The sequence below is a fragment of the Mytilus galloprovincialis genome, chromosome 1 (assembly GCF_965363235.1).
Source record: "Mytilus galloprovincialis chromosome 1, xbMytGall1.hap1.1, whole genome shotgun sequence".
NCBI lineage: Eukaryota > Metazoa > Mollusca > Bivalvia > Mytilida > Mytilidae > Mytilus > Mytilus galloprovincialis.
The window spans coordinates 102,224,887-102,247,926 of NC_134838.1; the positions used below are offsets into that span (position 1 = coordinate 102,224,887).

Sequence of the window (23,040 nt, forward strand, 5' to 3'; positions counted from 1 at the left end):
TTTGTCATTGTAGGAAATTGAAATTTTGATCACAGTTCACCAGCAGTGCATGTTTTGGATTTAATCGATCCGGTGTAACTTTAAAACACATTTAATGATTATTTTTTGATAATGTCCATTTTTCAGCACCTGTTTGTAACACAGATTAGTATTTCAATCTCGGAGCGGACATTTTATTGTAGGTTTTTACTGAGATTGACGGACCTAGCAAGCGATTTTTACGGCATTGCCATTTCTTTTTTCTAGGAAAAGTCTTGAGAGATATCTGCAAAAATTTTTTTTATGAACCTTCAGTACATGTATGCCCTGCTGACTGCAAATTTTCAGGTCGATTGGACTTGTAGTTTCAGAGAATATGTGGATTTTTTTTCAGAAGAGACGTAAGAACAATAATAGAATAAAAATTTTCTTGAATAATTGAGAGTTTGTTCCTTCAATAAACTGTCATAAATAAACAGTCATACATATTGATTGACTGATTAGTTGGTTGATTGATTGGTTGGTTGGTTGGTTGGTTGGTTGGTTTGTTGGTTGGTTGGTTGATTAAACACGTTTGATAGGGTCACTTAGAACAAGGGGAAAAAGACCTCAAGAGACCTTGCATCCCGTATTAAACGCATGACACGGAAACATACATTAAGTGATTGATTGGTTGGTTGGTTGGTTGGTTGGTTAAACACGTTGGTTAAACATGTTGGTTTAACACGTTGGTTAAACACGTTGGCTGGTTAAACACGTTTGATAGGCTCAATTTAAACAAGCGAAAAAAAAACATCTTGGATCCCGTATTTAACACATGAAACGGAAACTTGCATTGATTTATTTATTGGTTGGTTGGTTGGTTGGTTAAACACTTTGGTTAAACATGTCGGTTAAACACGTAGTTTAAACACGTTGGCTGGTTAAACACGTTAGATAGGCTCAATTTAAACAAGCGAAAAAAACCATCTTGGATCCCGTATTTAACACATGAAACGCAAACATGCATTGATTGATTGATTGGTTGGTTGGTTGGTTGGTTGGTAAGTTGGTTAAACACGTTGGTTAAACATGTTGGTTAAACACGTTGGCTGGTTAACACGTTAGATAGGCTCAATTTAAACGAGCGAAAAAAAAACATCTTGGATCCCGTATTTAACACATGAAACGGAAACTTGCATTGATTTATTTATTGGTTGGTTGGTTGGTTAAACACTTTGGTTAAACATGTCGGTTAAACACGTAGTTTAAACACGTTGGCTGGTTAAACACGTTAGATAGGCTCAATTTAAACAAGCGAAAAAAACCATCTTGGATCCCGTATTTAACACATGAAACGCAAACATGCTTTGATTGATTGATTGGTTGGTTGGTTGGTTGGTAAGTTGGTTAAACACGTTGGTTAAACATGTTGGTTAAACACGTTGGCTGGTTAACACGTTAGATAGGCTCAATTTAAACGAGCGAAAAAAAAACATCTTGGATCCCGTATTTAACACATGAAACGGAAACTTGCATTGATTTATTTATTGGTTGGTTGGTTGGTTAAACACTTTGGTTAAACATGTCGGTTAAACACGTAGTTTAAACACGTTGGCTGGTTAAACACGTTAGATAGGCTCAATTTAAACAAGCGAAAAAAACCATCTTGGATCCCGTATTTAACACATGAAACGCAAACATGCATTGATTGATTGATTGGTTGGTTGGTTGGTTGGTTGGTTGGTTGGTTGGTTGGTAAGTTGGTTAAACACGTTGGTAAACATGTTGGTTAAACACGTTGGCTGGTTAACACGTTAGATAGGCTCAATTTAAACGAGCGAAAAAAACCATCTTGGATCCCGTATTTAACACATGAAACGGAAACATGCATTAATTGATTGATTGATTGGTTGGGTGGTTGGTTGGTTGGTTGGTTGGTTGGTTGGTTGGTTGGTTGGTTGGTTGGTTGGTTAAACATGTAGGTTAAACACGTTGGTTAAACACGTTGGCTGGTTAAACACGTTAGATAGGCTCAATTTAAACGAGCGAAAAAAAAAACATCTTGGATCCCGTATTTAACACATGAAACGGAAACATGCATTGATTGATTGATTTATTGGTTGGTTGGTTGGTTAAACACGTTGGTTAAACACGTTAGTTAAACATATTTGTTAAACATGTTGGTTAAACACGTTTGATAGGCTCAATTAAAACAAGCGAAAAAAAAGAAACCTTGAATCCCGTATCAAACACATGAAACGGAAACATTGATTGATTGATTGATTGATTGGTTGGTTGGTTGGTTGGTTGGTTGATTGGTTGGTTGGTTGGTTGGTTGGTTGGTTGGTTGGTTGGTTGAAATTCAAACACACATAAAACTGTTTAAATAGTGCCAAAACCACATAATTTGATGACCTTGACCTTTGACCTTGTGACCTTCGTCAAGGTCATTGCTCCACAAGGTCATTGCAAAAGACCCTATGGGTCAAGGACCTTTGTTTAAGAGTTTTGCCTAAATATGGCTTTTTAAAAACCATCGATGGGAGTTATGTCCCTTACATGATGGTAAAATCAATATAGTCATAATGTAAAAAAATTGCCCCTTGAAGTACTTAACATTTTTCACTGCTTAAATTTTCTGTATCTATAACCATTCAAGAATTATAGGGAAATCAAAGACATATGAAAATCTAAAATATGACCTTGACCTTTGACCTTGACCTAATTTTCTAAGTTAGGAATCAGGGGACTCAAATAAAAACATTCCAGGGTTATACGGTTAACGGTTTATGAGTTAAAAAAACATACCGACAAATTTATTCCGTAAAGATAGATAACTCCTATAAAATTTCATCGAATCGCTTCGATCCAAATTAGCCAAAATTTTCTGAGGATGTAACGAACAATTTGTAAAAAGAATTTTGTCGCTATCTTTTTTTGTTACGAAGGAGATGCACACACATGATAAACAGTGAATAGGGAGATAACTCTTACAGAGAAAATTGTTCGTCTTAGCAGGGTGAAATTTAAAAGCGCATAAACTATACGATACAATATGAGAAATATCTAAGCGACATATTGCGAATCAAACATTTATCGCAAGTACAAAATTTGGCGGAAAAAAAAAAATAATAATAATAATAATAATAATAATTAAAAACCAATTGTTCAGAGAACAATTGAAAGTCTTTCCACATCAAAGAAATTTGGATAAGAAGATAGTTTCTTCATACTGATTCGATAAATAATGGTTAAATTATATTTTTGAGTGATATAAGGGAGATAATATAATGCTTCCGGTGAAATTAATGATACTTCCGGTCTCATATGATAGCTTCTTTCACACTGATTCCAAAAATATATAGTTTCTATCTACTTTTGTATGTAGAATGGGAGTTAATTGACCACTTCCGGTTTGTTGGAAGTCATTTTTAGTCTTCAGTTATCAGTTTATGTATCTTTATGACAAAATATATGGATTCTGAGTACTTTTATGTGAAAAAATTGCAAAAAAAGCTACTTCCGGTTTTCTCAAGGTCACTTCCGGTAGCCATTTTTCAAGGTCATTTGTCACTCAACCTTTTGTATCAGGTCAAATGTCTTTATAATGAACTTACTTGAAGTTATAATCAAATAACCTCATATCAAGACATTTCAGGGGCGACAACTCCTATAAGATGCCATCTAATTGTATAAGACTAAATGTAGCATATCTTCATAACAATTAAGCAGACATTTTGCACTTGTTCTTTTATATGTATCTCTCAAAGTGAGTGAGAAAATGCAAAAACAAGCAAAAGTCACAATTGAGAACTTGACCTTGACCTTTGACCTTGACCTCATTTTCTAAGTTAGGACCTAGGGGACTCAAATAAAAACATCCCAGGGTTATACGGTTATCTGTTAATGAGTTAAATAAACATACCGACAAATTTATTTTGTAAAGGTAGATAACTCCTATAAAATTTCATGGAATCGGTTCGATCCAAATACGCCAAAAATTACTGAGGATGTAACGAACAATTTGTAAAAAGAATTTTGTCGCTATCTTTTTTTGTTACGAAGGAGATACGCTTTGATGATAAACAGTGAAAAGGGAGATAACTCTTACAAAGAAAATGGTTCGGCTTAGCAGGGTGAAATTTAAAAGCGCATAAACTATACGATACAATATGAGAAATATCTAAGCGACATATTGCGAAACAAACATTTATCGCAAGAACAAAAGTTGGCGGAAAAAAAAAAAAAATAATAATAATAATAATAATAATCAGAACAAAAACAATAAGTCTTTCCACAGAAAAGTGGAAAGACTTAATTAAAAACCAATTGTTCAGAGAACAATTGAAAGTCTTTCCACATGAAAGAAATTTTGATAAGAAGATAGTTTCTTCATACTGATGCAATAAATTATTGTGAACATTATATTTTTGAGTGATATAAGGGAGATAATATAATGCTTCCGGTGAAAAATTATGTCACTGTCGGTCTCATATGATAGCTTCTTTGACACTGATTCCAAAAATATATAGTTTCTATATACTTTTGTATGTAGAATGGGAGATAATTGGCCACTTCCGGTTTGTTGGAAGTCATTTTTAGTCTTCAGTTATCAGTTTATGTATCTATATGACAAAATATAAGGATTCTGAGTACTTTTAAATGAAAAAATTGCAAAAAATGCTACTTCCGGTTTTCTCAAGGTCACTTCCGGTAGTCATTTTTCAAGGTCATTAGTCGCCTTACCTTTTGTTTAAGGTCAAATGCCTTTATAATGAACTTAGTTTAAGTTATAATCAAATAACCTCATATCAAGACATTTCAGGGGCACCAACTCCTATAAGATGCCATTAAATTGTATAATACTAAATGTAGCATATCTTCATTACAATAAAGCAGACATTTTGCACTTGTTCTTTTATGTGTATCTTTTAAGGTGTTGGAGAAAATGCAAAAAGAAGGAAAAGTCACAATTGAGAACTTGACCTTGACCTTTGACCTTGACCTAATTTTCTAATTTAGGACCTAGGGGCCTCAAATAAAAACATTCCAGGGTTATACGGTTAACTGTTTATGAGTTAAAATAACATACCGACAAATTTATTCCGTAAAGGTAGATAACTCCTATAAAATTTCATCGAATCGCTTCAATCCAAATGGGCCAAAAATAACTGAGGATGTAACGAACAATTTGTAAAAGGAATTTTGTCGCTATCTTTTTTTGTTACGGAGGAGATGCACACAGATGATAAACAGTGAATAGGGAGATAACTCTTACAAAGAAAATAGTTCGCCTTAGCAGGGTGAAATTTAAAAGCGCATAAACTATACGATACATATGAGAAATATCTAAGCGACATATTGCGAAACAAACATTTATCGCAAGAACAAAATTTGGCGGAAGAAAAAAATAATAATAATAATCAGAAGAAATACAATAAGTCTTTTCACAAAAAAGTGAAAAGACTTAATAATAATAATCAGAACAAAAACAATAAGTCTTTCCACAGAAAAGTGGAAAGACTTAATAATAATAATAATCAGAACAAATACAATAAGTCTTTCCACAGAAAAGTGGAAAGACTTAATAATAATCAGAACAAAAACAATAAGTCTTTCCACAGAAAAGTGGAAAGACTTAATAATCAGAAGAAATCCAATAGGTCTTTCCACGGAAAGGTGGAAAGACCTAATCAATGGTTGTATTACACCTGTTCACATCTATGACGATTTTGTCCATAACACATATTCTGGCATTAAGTATGACAGAATCTGTTTCTCTAATGATTAAAAAATAAATTTTCATTGTTTGTTAAAGGAAAATTCCCTTCGAGTGCCTTCTACATTTCACAAAGTTGTCAATTTTCACCTGTTAGCATATTTGAATCATTCTGTTAAAAAAAAATCAATAAAATCTTTTATAATAAATAGTTAGCTGATTAAAGTTATGACCCCTAAGCTCATCCAATTATCTTCTGAGATCACCGACAACCACATATTTATTAGGTGTTTTTTTATACCATAAGTGCAGAAAGGTATAAATTGTCGAAGAATTAGATAAATATGTATAAGAATGATATTTAGTTGAGTTTTAATGTATTGATAACACCATACGTATTTACACCGATAAAACAATATTCAAACACCTAATTATGTTTTTATAAAGGGTTCGTTAACAAATGTTACCGTAAAAAAATCAGATTTCCCGTTTGAAATAGGTTTTCTATCGGTACAGAAACTTTTCCAAAATAAAGCTTTGGACCTTTTGCAGAATTTAGTAGAGGTTTTTGTGGTTACAAAATCCTTGACTCATATGAACCAGTTATGCATAAATTGCATTCATGTTAATATAATAACATAAGATGTATGTTTCATTATAATACTTTATTCTGATTGGCTAACTGCACATCACGTGTTATTCCGTAAGCAGTTGCATTGCTCAATACAACTTTTCATTCATGATAACACGTGGTCCAACAATAAAGTGCACAGGTGAATTCAATAAAAAATATATAAAAAAATCGTGTTTTCATGATCATAGCTAAAACATGTAATTATAAGTATTGAATGCATCTTTTTGTAACTTTATAGGGTTGTAAAAGCGTTGACCGTGCGCACATTTTTAGAATGAAGCGCTTCCGCGCTTCATACAAAATGTACTTCGGTCAACGCTTTTACACCCCAATAAATTTACAAATGATTGTTACTTTGTTACATTTGTTGTTTATGTAGTGATATTAAGATGATAACACAATATTGACTGTTGTACCCCTATTTTTGACATTTTTACTCTTTGAGTATGTTTGTTTTGTTCATGCATCGTTGACAATGTAATGGAATTTGATGCGACTGTCATACAAGTGAGAGGTTTAGCTAGCTATAAAACCAGGTTCAATCCACCATTTTCTACATTAGAAAATGCCTGTACCAAGTCAGGAATATGACAGTTGTTATCCATTCGTTTGATATGCTTGGACTTTTGATTTTGCCTTTTGATTTTTGATTTTCCTTTTTGAATTTTCCTCGGAGTTCAGTATTTTTGTGTTTTTACTTTTTTTTTTGGTTGCTTAACGTCCAGTGGCAAATATTTCATGCATATTCAGGACGAGAACAAGTTAACAATAAATACAATAGGTAGGTCTCGTCTTAATAGAGGCCGTTCGGGATGATGGTCGGGGAAATTTGGACTGCCACTGGAAAATGAGGGTATATTGGATAGGGACAGAAATTTTGCCTTGCAACAGGTCACCTACGGACCCCTCAAAGAGTTGTTGCAAGGGTTCTTAACGTGCAAAGAGCGTGGCACTCCCTTTACACAAGGCATTGGATTTAACGTCCCCAACCTAAGGTAATCTATGTCTGGGAACAGAAAATCTTAGTTTTTTGAAAAAAATACCATATAATTGATATTCATTTCAACACCGAAGTGTTGACTTCTGGGCTGGTGATACCCTCATTCATTTCTTTTTTTTAGATTGAAAATATTTCTACTAGAGAGTCGGATGCATTTCATAACATTTTTTCTTTGGTCTTGTAGATTGCAACTTCGTTTACCTCAAATCATTAGAGAAAATATAGCAAATAATAATGAAACAAAAAATCTCGATCGAATAATTTTTCACTTTATATGCAATGACAATAAATCTTAAAGGCTTTCATCAAAGATTATCTCCCTTTACATCATACCGATTCCTTGAATAAAAACGTATGATAAATAACTAAAATATAGATAAACTTAGATAATTTGGTTTTATTTAAATGACACTCTTTAAACATTTCTTAATTGACATATTTCAAACATCATTTAAATGACAATACAGTAAATTTCCATCATCTTATCATTGTTTTTATATTCGATTAGCCTTTATCTGAATTAAAATTTAACAAAAAAAACACCACTATAGGATCCTAAGTACGGAAGTACGGAAGCCGTAAGGGGACACAAAAAAAATTAGAAAATATTTTTTTTAATTCGAGATCACGATAAAACATTACCGTTTTACCGAGAAACGAAATTGTTTTATCGAGATCTCGGATAATTATCTCGTTATCTCGATTTATTATATCGAGATCTCGGATTATTATATCGTTATCTCGATTTATTATATCGTTATCTCGATTTATTATATCGTTATCTCGAAAAAACGAAAATGTTATATCGAGATCTCGGATTATTATATCGTTATCTCGATTTATTAAAACGAGATCTCGGATTATGAAATCGTTATCTCGGTTAAATATATCGAGATCTCGATAAAAATATATCGTTATCACGATAAAACGAATCTGTATTTCTGAATTTGTCATTTTGATGTTATCTTACAAATATTCAAATTAATATCAGAAACAAAAATTCAAAGCACTACGGCTTCCGTAAGGTACGGAAGCCGTAAGGGGACACAAAAAAAATTATATAATGTTAAAATTTAGTTTATTCTCCGAAACTAAATAAATGAAAGAATTAAGTTAAAAAAAAATTAAAAGTGCTTTACATTTTTTTTCTGATATTCATTTGAATATTTGATAGATAACATCAGAAGTATGAATTCAGAAATACAGTTTCGTTTTATCGAGATAACGATATATTTTTATCGAGATATCGATATATTTAACCGAGATAATGATTTAATAATCCGAGATCTCGTTTTAATAAATCGAGAATACGATATAATAATCCGAGATCTCGATATAACAATTTCGTTTTATCGAGATAACGATATATTAAATCGAAATAACGATATAATATATCAAGATCTCCGTATAACAGTTTCGTTTTATCGAGATAACGATATAATAAATCGAGATAACGATATAATAATCCGAGATCTCGATATGATAATCTGAGATAACGAAAAAATAATCCGAGATCTCGATATAACAATTTCGTTTTATCGAGATAACGATATATTTTTTATCGAGATCTCTGTAAAACGGTAATGTTTTATCGTGATCTCGAATTAAAAAAATATTTTCTATTTTTTTTGTGTGTCCCCTTACGGCTTCCTACATAAGAAACCCGAATTTTACTCTCTTTTCTTAGAAGCTTCTGGTTTATATAACATTGACCTCACTTATAAACCAACAAAAACCTTTAGTACGATTTAATATGTATAAGCGGCTAACCTTAATAAAATCATGATATAATCGGTAATGCAGAAGGATACCTTTCGATATTTTGTTGATTTGCTGAAGTTTTGAATATTTCACGGTGCACAAAAAACGCAAGTTATAGTTATATTTTTTGCCTTCAGTTTTACCTGTGAAATTTTATAAAAGATACAATTTTTCTGCTAATAAATCAAGGAAAATATGCAAAAATATTTTATATTTGATATAGTTTTTAGATGGAAAATTAATTGATTTTGACAAATATAAAAAAAAAAAAAAAGACGAACATGTTTATCATTTTTTTTTTTTTCATTTTATCAACAATCGTTTTAGATGTTGGTACAATCTGTAAAAAAAGTAAAAAAATAAGTCAATGAAACAAAAGATTTGAATTGATTATCTTAAATTTCTTTTTATCTATTCAACTTTTTTAAGAAATACACTGAAATTTAATATGAAAAATATCCAAATAATTCTAACAAATGGAATAGAGATGCAATTGGAATAAATGTCGTCTTGAGTAACAAAAAATAAAGGGAACTTCGTCATATCTTTGTCCAAAAACGAAACTATTTGATCGAGGTGTATAAAGATCAAAACGTCAAAATTTGCATTAAATGCAAGAGGAATTAATGAATTCGCAAGGAAACCCGAAGGAATTTTGGCGGACAATTGGCAGGATCGGAGTAGGGAGTGAGCGTCAAAATACTATTCCAATTAAGATCAATTTAAATGATGGATCAATATGTGATGATAAAGATATACTTATTATCAAATGGAAATGTTATTTTGAAGAAATGTTAAATAAAAATATCGATACTAGTATTAATAATGAAATAGAAAATTTTAATAGTGATATAATTTGTGATGAAATTTTAGATGGTGAAATTACCAGTAGCGAAGTGTATAATGTAGTGAAAATATCAAAATGTAAATGTGGCAATTCTCCTGACGTTGATGATATTCCAGTTGAATTATATAAAAATCCTACAGCATTGAATGTGCTTATCCGTGTTTTCAATATATGTTACAATTATGGTAAAGTGCCAGCTATGTGGAATAAATGTATCATTACACCAATCCCCAAGTCATCCACGGCAGATCCCAGAGATCCAATGTCCTATAGAGGAATAAGTATAGCACCAGTTGCGTATAAACTATACTGTGGCATCCTAAATGCTCGTCAGACTAGGAAACTTTCCGATCTTGAAGTGATCAACGACGAACAGAATGGTTTCAGAAAGAGTCGCAGAACCATAGACCATCTATCAACTTTTTAAAACAACTATCATTGAAACAAGAAAACTTTCTAAACTTTCAACATTCTGTGCATTTATAGATTTTAAAAAAGCATATGACTGGGTTTATCGTAATTTGTTGTTTAGTAAATTAGAATCCTTAGGTTTAAGTACCAAAATGTTAAATGCTATACATTCTTTATATGATAATGTTCAATCTTGTGTCAAGATAAATGGCAATTTGACTGATCGGTTTGGATTAAATTCTGGCCTAAAACAAGGCTGCATATTATCGCCGTTATTATTTTATATTTTCATAAATAACTTAGTTTATGACATAAACAGATTAGATATTGGTATAAATGTAAATGGTGAAAAGATTTGTATATTATTATATGCAGATGATGTAGTATTATTAGCCGAAAATGAAAATGACCTTCAAAGAATATTAGATGTTTTAAGTATATGGTGTTATGTAAATGACTTAATTGTAAATATGGACAAGTCAAACATTGTTCATCTTAGAACACAATTTGTGACACAAACAAATTTTGAATTTATGTTGAACGGAACCAAGTTAGATATTGTATCAAAATAAATGTATCTTGGTTTAATATTAAATGAGTTTGTGGATTATACGAAAATTTACTAATGGCTAAATGCAAAGCTAATGGTGGTTTTGAATATTCTACTTTTACTAAGCCTTTTGACACTCTTGTTATGTCTGTAATTGAATATGGTTCTGCAGTATGGGGAAGTAAAGAATAATGTAGCTAGATATGGTGATATGGGTTGGATGCCATGTATTGTAAAACAATGGGCATGTATTTTTAGAACTTATAGTAGATTTACGAAAATGTGTAATAATAGAATAAACAAAAAAGTTTTTATATGGGCAAATAATATATGCAATAATAGACTGAAAAATTGGTATTTCAGAGTATACACAAAGTTTAAAGAAGTTGATATGGAACATTTTTGTAATACTAATTTGATTATTGATAAACATGTTATAAAAAATATTGAAATATCTGTTTCAATAGAAGAGCAATGGTATATTGATTTAATGTAAATCGAGCGTAGTAAACTACGTACTTACAGACTGTTCAAAAATGAATTTGGTGAAGAGAATTATTTATTAAAAAATATGCTGGTAAATATAGGTGTGCCTATGCCAAATTTAGAAAAGAGGGGCGAAAGATACCAAAGGGACAGTCAAACTCATAAATCTAAAATAAACTGACAACGCCATGACTTAAAATGAAAAAGACAAACAGACAAACAATAGTACACATGACACAACATAGAAAACTAAAGAATAAACAACACGAACCCCACCAAAAACTAGGGGTGATCTCAGGTGCTTCGGAAGGGTAAGCAGATCCTGCTCCACATGAAGCACCCGTCGTGTTGCTTATGTGATAGAAGTGGTACTGCTCCTTTAAAAATTGAGACTGGAAGGTATGAAGGTCTTTAAGTTGAAAATAGAATTTGTTATAACAGTATTTGTAATGAAAATCTTTTAATTGAAGATGAAAAACATGTAGAATGAAATTCAAAACAGTGTGGCTGTGGCCATTGATTGACACATTAAAATCATCCATTGACTGGGACAATTTAGGTGAACGTTTGTATGTAACGACCCCTGCTCACTATGTACTTTTTAAAGACACTTAAACTATGGGGTCACCAAAGGTTCTCAACACCTTAATAAAGTAATTCGAAAAATTAATCAGAAATAACACGGTGTTTTGATTTATATCAATTATATAAATCAAAACATAAAGGTTATTCCTGATTAATTTTTCGAATTATTTTATAATTAAAGGCGTTAAGAAACCTTTGGTGACCCCACAGTTTAAATGTTTATCGTAGGTACGTCGTGAACAGTGGTCGTTACAGACAAACGTTCACGTAAATTGTCCCAGTCAATGGATGAATTGAATGTGTTAATCAATGACCACAGCCACACTGTTTTGAATTTCATTCTATTAATGAATTATCCTGTGTATGAAGATTTGCGTTGTTATCTTTTTTACCAAGCATCTCTATTTACTGTTCATTTTATGCAATCGTCTGATGACGATAAATTCATATTTTTATTCAGATAAAAATATGTACTTTTATACTGCCAAAATCTGCAATGACATTTTATTGAAAAGAAAATGTATTTTATATAACTAATGTTAGTGTAAATAATGCATATACATTTTAGATAGTCTCTCATAACTCTTTTTAGAGTGGGTCTTGTATGTTTTATGATGTTGTTTTATTAACTATTTGTATGTTTTATATAATGAAGAGGTAAGACTTAAATAAAATATTGTCTTGCCTTGCAAGGTTTACAAATGACACAATTTGAACAGGAATCAGCATCCAAGCTAGCAGTGTTACAATTTGTTCGACTTATTAGTGTGATAGACTACTCTGACACTGCATCTTTTTCATTTCAGCTGAACAACTTATTGAAATATTGTAATGTGTGAATTTGTGAGTATAATGTTTAGGGACTTGTCAAATATATATAAAAGATGTATTTCCCATTTTAACACATATAGGGCCTCGTATTACTTAATTTACCATAGTGCTATGTTTATTTCCTAAAGTAATGTATTTATAAACGTGATTCGTATATTATATTGTTTATAGATATAGGAAGATGTGGTGTGAGTGCCAATAAGACAACTCTCCATCAAAATAACAATTCAAAAAAGTAAACCATTATAGGTCAATGTACGGCCTTCAACACGGTGCCTTGGCTCACACCGAACAACAAGCTATAAAGGGCCCCAAAATAACTAGTGTAAAACCATTCAAACGGGAAAACCAACGGTCCAATCTATATAAAATCGATAAACAGGAAACACGTATAAATTACATAAACAAAAGACAACTACTGTACATGTTTACAATAAAACATAACTTGAATTTGAGTTTTATATCATGTAAATCATTCAGAAACTAATGAATTATTAATACACTCTTTTAACTGAATGTCATTGTTTTGTCATTGGTTGTACATTATTGAGAAAGATGTTTTTTATAAATAAAATTATACAAATGAAAATAGAACTACAAAATAAAAGCTACCGGAATATATAAATTATATAGAAAACACTGATAAACTATATACCTAAGTTGGAAATTAACAGACTATACAATTATATGCTTTTCGTGCTTTTTTGTTAAACATTTGTTTGTTTTAAGATTGTGACAAAGTGAGGACTGTTGTACCCATATTGTGACTGTTTTATCTATTGTGTCTGTTTTGTTCACGCATCGTTGTAAATATCACGGAATTTGATGCGACTGTCATACAAGTGAGAGGTTGAGAGCTATAAAACAAGGTTCATTCCACAATTTTCTACATTTGAAAATGCCTGTACCAAGTCAGGAATATGACAGTTGTTGTCCATTCGTTTGATGTGTTTTATTATTTGATTTTGCCATTTGATTAGCTAGGACTTTCCGTTTTGAATTTTCCTCAAAGTTCAGTATTTTTCTGATTTTACTTTTTATGTTCATTAAGCTTTTTGTTTTGTTTTGTTATCTCTACTAATAGATAATTGGTAAAATTTAAAGTGGGCAAACCAGGAGTAAACCATGCTGGACTTTTGTCAATGTTTTCTAGACGAAAATACATCTTTAATCGTTTTTTAACTTGTAATTGACAAAACATGTATCTTCATCAATATAAATTTATCTTTAAATTTTAGACATAATGTATCTTAGTACACGGCATCTAATTTATCATCGAGATAATTATCTTAATGTGATCCAATAGGAACATAAATGTTAATAGAAATACAAGCATGTGCGATAAAAGTATAATCTCAATTTTCTAGGTCTATTTGAATTCAAGTCAAAGTTTTGAAACGAATAAATGAATAACCGGTTTGACTGAACAGAAATGGGTTTTTGGTCAAACTGATATTTCTTCCTGGTTTATCCCTAGTTCCTGCTTTCAATTTTCTGTCTCTTTGTAATAGCTTAAAATGCAGAGCACATGTACAAGTCATCTCCATCTAATTGTCGAATGAAAGGTTGCATTCATAAGGACCCAAATGTGGTCGAATTATTGTCTATTATGACATTGATGTATCAGCGATATGTTTTTTTTTTTATATTATTTGTACAATATCGAACCAAAGCAATCACCTTTTTGTTTTTTAATGCTGGAAACAAATAAATCTTCACATTTTTATCTAAATCTTAGTAAATAGCATTTTAAGATTCAAAACTTCAAACTTTTATGGTTTTGGCGACTTTGTGGGCATATATCTATGTTTAGCTAATTGATTACATATATAAAAGAGAAGATATGACCAATTGACAAGTAGTTTATAAATTATTTTGATCAAGGTTGTGATTAACATGAACATTGGGTGGTGCTTTAAATAAAAACAGTACCATTTAGGTGAGTTCGAAAATATTCTCGATGTATTCAAACGTTATTACATTAAATTTTAAGGATTAATTTTGTGTTAATGTCCATGATAACTTATCGAATATTATTTCACAGATTTTTTGGGAAACTACATCATATCTACATTCCAGCAGCATCTGCATAAAGTATTTATATGTTGTATTCCAAGTTCATGCAATATTCCAGGGCGTCGTTTCTGTTCATGATATCATTGATATAGTGTTGCAGGATGCTATCAGATAAATCCAATTCATGAAAAAGTTGAAATTGTGATGTTATTGGCCATTATGGAATATTTGTGTCACATAAACCAACATTTATGTCTGATTTGTCGTATATATAAACATTCCTATCGTCTCATTTTAGATTTGACTAAACAGCGAATGGTCATTTCCAATAAACAAAACGACGGATACCACTAGTTCAACATGAAATCCCAAGCCTGATGGCGCACCTGATTTCATCGCTAGTTAAGTTTCATCATAAAAAATGGACAAATATGGCCGTATTTTCACCTCAAAAACTACTCTGTATACAAACTACCCTGTGCAGTTGGGAATGTTTTAAGGCCTGGCATCCATTAGATATATATAAAAGTTAAAGATGTTTTGCATATCAGAAGGATAAAATATCTTTTGATTTTAATGGACATTTTTGTTGTTCGTGCAGGTGTAAAAATAAACTGTGTTGGGATACAACTTTGAGATGCTCCCTCTCAGGTAACAACTTGTTTCTTTTGAATTGATTGTTCTTGATTGGCATGGACAATAGATATCTACATTTCTATAGGTGAATTAAAGGTGGTCATTGAGTGAACATTATCAAATGCAATTCAGGTGTTTGTTTATTTTTACACTTTCTACAGGAAGGAAGAAAAAAATGCCAATCCAATTCCAAAAACGATTACATTGTCTTTCTAAAACACAAAATGCATTCAACTTTTATATATCTAGTGGATGCCAGGCCTTACAGGGAAAACGGTACTATTTATTTTGCCATAGGTGACAATACTCACATTTTCTAATTTTCCCACTTTTTATAACAAAAACCTGGATAAAACAGTTATGTGTGGTGTTAGTACTTTATTACTCTATTTTAAAAATTGAAGCCAAATAGTATCATGACCAATTTCCAACGGAGCTTGTTTATGTTATCCATGCCCACCGTCATTTTGCAGCAAATTTATAAAATTTTGAAAGCCTTTTCGAATAATTCTCTAGAAAATATTTCAATAGGTTTTAAAATTTATATTGTAAATATAAACACTGCAGTTATTCAGTGATAAATAAAAAAATATATTGTACCCTTACATCCAATCACGGCGCTCCTAAGTTGACTTCCTTCACCTGTCTTGGGTACACAAAAGGAAACCTAATGCTAGGAAAATGTAATACTACCGTTTTCCCTACAACTTTCCAAACTGCAAAGGTACGTCTGTACACAGAGTAGTTTTTAAGTGAAAATACGGCCAAATTTGCTCATTTGTTATGAGGCCACAGACCACAATCAATTCCTCTATTGGTTCTTTATAACTTTTTGTCACATTTAAAAAATTGCACCGAATCTTTTTGTCAATTTTTTTGTGTATGTAATGTATAGTACTACAAAAATATATATTCAAAATTCAGAAAGATTGCTTTCACACATCTTACAAATTTAGCCAATACACATCTATACCCCAATGGACAAGTCAAGAGATGTTCCGAAAACTGTAAATATCACCTTTTTGCAATTGACATCAACACTCTTTCCTTATTAAAATCAGTTAAAATACAATCAACAAAAAAATTATTTCACCTCTCATTTCCACCACCTAAAAACTAAGAAATGAATGAAAAAGGCAAAGAAAAAAAATAACTTAAATTATAGGGAACTATATTCGTGTTCAACGAAAAGTGGGGTAATTTTTACAAACAGTTTACCAAGTTTCAAAGCCATATGATACCAAATAAAAAAATGTGGCATTTTTTATATCTGAACTTTGGATGCTGAATTGTGGCGTTGAATTAGAACAATTTCAACTATCAAATTTGAGCTTCTAAAAACCATAAGATACCAAAACTTACACTTTTTAATGTCTCTATGTATTAGTGATCAGCTATTAAAAGCAACAGATAGCATACTTCATGTATCAGACTTATAAAAAATGGCCAGAAGTTAATTTTATATGAGCCAGTGCCAAAAAATAGAGGTTTTCAAATGAAGTGAGGCCTTATATGAAATGTAATATTTTTCACTTACCGCAATTTTTTGAAGTTGTCAAGTTATCAAAACAACTTTAACATGTTGTAAGTGAATTTTTAATGGAAACATAAGTTTCAAATAGCATAACACATGTGGATAAAATGGTCTTCAGCAATGTCAAGCTAAAAAAAACTGGTTGTCAATTTAGGCCGTTCCACACATTTGCATATTAAAAAGCATATAAATGATATGAGAGATGGAGATATGCTCTTTTTGTTCAAACCTTTGCCTAGATATGATAAAACATTGATCCTGAATGTAACAAGACTGTCACTTTCAACTATATATGTAGACAGTTTGGTCTGATGCAAAGTTGTGTACTAAATTATAATCCTGGTACCTTTGATAACTATTATTAACTTTACTGTTTAAAACCTGAATAAAATTTCAGCCTCAAAAGGCCAATATTTTAACCACTAGCTATCCAACAGAAGAAAATAAAGGTAGTCGGTGAAACAGAAAAGGTTAAACAACCAGTAATAAGTGTTTTTGATATTGATTCAGTGCAATCTGTTGAAAGGAATACAACTTTTAAAGTGCATAGAACTTCACATTTCACCTCGTGCGTACTGACCGTTAGACTGAGACTATTAAAACAGCACATTTTGCACTCTTTTTATGTTTTTATCTACTTTTTTTGTGTTCAGAGTTCACAAATGAGTAAAATAACTGAAATAAATACCATAAACACAAATAGATATCAGAAAAAAACTATCAGAGAGAAAGTAAGCATGCTGCTTTTATAAAAATATTGAAAAAAGTGAAAAAGCTACATTTTGGGCATATAAGCTGAAAAGTGACTTTTTTACAAAATTTCTGTCAAATAAAAGTGAAAATAATTTCTTCTTAGGTAGTTTTACAAATTAATACCAATATATCATTCAGAGAATTTGTCAAAGTTAAGACAAATAAATACCAATATATCATTCAGAGAATTTGTCAAAGTAAAAATTAAAAATTGCCGAATTTTTTTGTCAAATTTCTTGTGTGTGTAATGTATAGTTCTAGTCCAAAAATATATATCCAAAATTCAGAAAGATTGCTTTCAAATATCTTACAAATTTAGCCAATACACATCTATACCCCAATGGACAAGTCAAGAGATGTTCCGAAAACTGTAAATATCACCTTTTTGCACTTGGCCTAATCACTCTTGCATTTACTTTTACGATTTTCCTGTGCGTAACTGCTCACAATGAAGATATTAAATAAAGGCAACTGTAGTATACCACTATTCAATAGTCATCAATCGATTTACAAGTACCTGAAACAAATCCAGATCACAAACCAAAACCAACGAAAATGCATCAACTTTAAGAGGCTCACAATGAAGATATTAAATAAAGGCAATTCAAACAAATTTGAACAGCGGTATACTACTGTTGCCTTTATTTTCCATATTAAAATCAGTTAAAATACATTCAACAAAAATTTATTTCACCTCTCTTCTTTCATTTCCACCCCCTAAAAACTAAGAAATGAATGAAAAAGGCAAAGAAAAAAAAGAAAGAAAAAATACACTTTAATTATAGGTAACTATATTCGTCATTAATTGTGGTCTTGGGCCTTGATGAATCTTAGAGGCGAGTGACTCAATTCAAAAAGACGCTCGGTTAACGACTTTGATGCACCCACCAAACAGACGGCTGTATTATATATCATTCAATAGCTAATAATCTGTACTTTCTGTTTTCCCCGGTAGTAAAAAATCGTACGGTGCATGTTCTGTTAAATCAAGGTCAACGGTCATGAATAAACAAATAAACATTCCAATTTTTGCGATTACTAAACCAAAGGCCATTTCCTTATCCTTGTACCATAAAATTTTCCAAAAGATCATATTAACTTTATGGAACATGATATATTCTTTCCTAATCAAACAAAAAATAAGAGGTTAGATGCGCAATATTTCCCGAAAAATTGAAATTTATCACAAATTCTAAAAAAAATGAAAAATTGTTCCAAAAAAAGATATATCTTGGGGAATCGATATTTGTATGCTAAAAAATAGATAAATGTATATGTTTTTGGTCAAGCAATATTTGTTTTGTAATTTTAAGATGCAATTGAAGTGTTTGCAGTTGCCAAAAAATCTGCGATCATTTTGTTATTCTATGTTAAGATAGCACATCGCTTATTGTCATTATCAGGGAGGAGAATGATTTTCCATAATAAAAGAAGGGCTATTTAAAGTTCGAAAAAAATATATACGAGCTAATTGTGTTTTTTTACGAAGTCAAACTTATTTACTTTTTGTAATCATGTTTAAATGCAAACATGACTTTGCGACTAAATCGTAGGCAACATTGAAATAAGTAACCTTGTAAAGAAGCACTTGGTTGTCTAAAGCGGGATGTAAACGAACTAAATAGAATGCTGTTGCTTCTTAGCATGACACATTCAGCTACAATGATCTACAATTTTAAAACCGTTTACTACTTGAATAGTGACAAAATATATCAAAGGGACATCAAACTCATAATTGAAAACGAACTGACAAAGCCTGGCAAAAACCGACAAGACAAGCAACAGTATAAAAACACAACATATAAAACTATAGATTGAGTAACACAAACCCCTCAAACATATTTTGGGTAAACTCACGGGCTCCCAAAGTGTAAGCATATCATGTTCCAAATGTGACATCCGTCTTGTGGCTATGTAATTCCCAACTCGGTGCGACTGCCAAACCTTATTCGGCAGGTGACAATCAAGGCAGAGATGACGTTATTTAGTTAAGACGATTGGAACTTATCAGTCGTCATCTGGCGAAACAGATATCTCATAATTGTCAACCAACTCGTAGTGTTGTCCATAAAATTATCAAAGGGATAGTTTCAATTTTGCATTTGAACTCTGGTTTAAAATCATGTTCAAACCACCATTTTTTTCCTTGTACCAAGTCAGGCATTATGGCAGTTGGTATCCATTAATCTGTTTCTTCGTATGTTGGCGTTTGTTTTTGTAGCAGTTCAGTGTTTCTGTTATATCGTTGTAGTCCTCTTAAAGTTGATGCATTTTCGTTGGTTTTGGTTTGTGATCCGAAATTGTTTCAGTTACTTGTAAATCGATTGATGACTATTGAATAGTGGTATATTGTAGTTGCCTTTATTTAATATCTTCATTGTAAGCAGTTACGCACCGGAAAATCGTGAAAGTAAATGCAAGCTCTGAAATATTGTATCAACTTAGAGATAAATTCTCCACAAGAAGATTCCTCGCGTTACAATTGGGCAAGTGTTTAAATAAAAAGGTTTATTTAATTTCGCGGTCAGTATATCGAATGAGCATGCAAAGACATATTAAGGAAATAAAAAACCCTACATTTATTCGTCATATCATAAATATTTCGGATATGTTATTGTTTCAGAGGAGTTGAGGCTCAATGAAATCGGTCTCCTCCTTTTGTAGTATAGATATGCAGGCGTTGTTATAATATTGTTACATAGAAATCAAAACTTTATAATTTGGAAGTAATGAGTATTTCTATGGGTTGATTTATGGTCATCTATTTTGTCGTAAAACTTGTTCTCAACCAACCCTCATCGTTGATTTCAAGATACGTGATAGAGTAAACTATATCTGTTAAGTCTTTTATTTTCAATTTCAATGGAAAATACGATTCCAACATTGTCACAAATGTGGCACTATTCAGTGATATGACATCATCTATATAGTGGAAAGTGAAGTTTCAAGATAATTGTAGCTTCTTATCAGTCGTCATCAGAAACTCTTGCATGAAGTTATCCTCGTATGAAAAATGAACTAGTCATTCAAGCTATTCAGGAAGTCTAGTTGTAACTAGAATCGTTGCGTAATAATAGATTTTTTTCTTCAAAATTATTCTTATTTGATAAATTAATGCATTTTAACAATGAACAACGCAATTAAAGCAATCAAGAAGTCAAGTTTTATAATGTTTTTACTGTTTTTTTTAAATCTTTGAAATTTCAACTTTTATCAATTTATTTTCTATTTATTTTTGTCTAAATTTTTAATCTCTTAAATAAATAAAAGGTCTTTTCACTACTTCAATATTTATAATAATAATAAATATTATAATAAATAAGTTATAAATCAAAATAATAGAAAAGTCGAAAGATATTTATTTCAGTCCGGAAGTTACAATGCAGATTGCAATCTCATAGTTTCGCCCCTTTATTTCAAGCAATAGTATGATTTGAGCACATATGTTTTTACTTTAAATTTTTCAGATTCTTAAGAATTTGATTAATAAATCTTATATTGACCACATAAAATTGAGAATGGAAATGGGGAATGTGTCAAACAATGTTTAAATAGGAAGAAATGCTTAAAAGCTGTTTTTTCGCAGATGGCAGTTTTTTGGGCAACTGTATGAGTTGTTATGATTTGCTGTTTGAATAGAAATAAGCATAATTTTAGGAAATTTATGATGTCAAAAACTTTTTTGAAAGTCATTACAGGGTTTTCCTTAGTTTTAAGTGATAAGCAGTTGCATCAGAAAGAAAAATTTGGGTTTTCACACATTTTGTTAACTTTTACTCAAATTTCAGGAAACATGTTCTGTCTATCAAAAACACGCTTTAAATATTTAAAAATGCATTTGATAAATGACTGTTAATATCTCTGCTAAAAGTTTAAATTGTTTGCGTCTATGAATTTAGTGTATAAAAGTCATAGTATGCAATCAAGCTGAAATCTGAGAAAATATGCACTTATTCGTCCTTGGCCTTTGATCTTGATATGACGGAATTTGCACCGTACGATATTTTTACGACCGGGCAAAACAGATAGTACAGATGTGTAGCTTTCCAATGATATATAATTTAGCCGTGTGTTAGGTAGGTGCATTAAAAATTTAATTTTATGGTTAAAGTCACTCGCCTATTAAGTATCAAAGGGTTATTTTGCTTTATTTTTGAAAGGTTAATTTGGCCTTATTTCTTTTCAATGTTTAAATGTTTTAAAACTTATATTCAATTCATTGTCTTAATCTCTTATAATATAAATATAAACAATGTTGAAGAATATAATAAATCATCATTGATAATTGATTTAACCGAATGGTTTACGGAAAATTTCTAGTGACTTTACACGCCACATTGACTTTCGCATAACTTCCTTGAGACCTTAACTTCCTTTTTGACAAATGAATTATTCGTAATCTTAATATATAACCACCCTGTTATTGTCCTTGCTATTCATCAACATTGCTTGCATTTATTTATATAGCAAGATTTACATTTGAGCCATAAAGGTACACAATAATGATTCATTCAGTAAGCGGACTGAAAATTCCTACCATCTCTATCATTATGTCATGAATAAAGAATAGAAAATGTTCATGTATCGGTGGTAAACAAATAAAGTTGTATGTTATTGTGTATCTTTATGTGAAATGAGTGCCAAGGAGACAACTTTCCATCCAAGTCACAATTTGTAAAAGTAAATCATTATAGATAAAAGTGCCTACATGTTCATAGCTGAACTGATGTGTCAGTCCTAATTGAAAGTTTTGGATGTAATATGGCCATATTTGGTACCTCTTCCTAACGAACTTTGTTTGTAGGTAAATAAACAAAGCACGTACTGATCTGTTTAGAAAGTACAAACAAATATATTTTGCGTCTAACTTACCTGTTAATACTGCAACATTATTTAAATCTATCACGGTTAGCAAATTTCATAAAAATACCTTATCCAGGATGGTGTTTCTGATAGTTATAACGCACCAGTGATAACGGAAATACCCGAAATATCCGGAAACAATATTTTTTCCTCCATAACTACAAGCTATTACGGGACAACCCACCGTTAAGCTTGACCGATTTAAACAAATATAAAAAAAGTGCTTAAATAATTTGTATCTGCTTGAGATATGCATGATACATATTTAATATTAATCAACCATCTTATCCTGTATACGTGTCTCAATTCGTAAAGAAGACATATAGCGACTGCTTACACAGCATGTGAATTTTGTGTTTCAACTTGGTACACATACCTATCAAACTAAAATGAAGGGTTTCAAATGCTGTGCTTGTCGAAAAGTAATCATGTGTTGTCGGCTATTTTTGAACG

The 23,040-nt window shown here is 31.2% G+C and overlaps 1 protein-coding gene across 1 annotated transcript in view; it reads right to left on the bottom strand.

Moving 5' to 3' along the window:
- LOC143047710 (tyrosine-protein kinase SYK-like) overlaps nt 1-22,687 on the bottom strand; it is a 70,414-nt gene extending 47,727 nt beyond the window's left edge. Inside the window, exon 1 of the mRNA XM_076220925.1 lies at nt 22,597-22,687. The gene's annotated coding sequence lies outside the window, so the exon portion shown is untranslated. The remainder of the gene's footprint in view (nt 1-22,596) is intronic.
- Between the last annotated feature and the right edge of the window lie 353 nt (nt 22,688-23,040).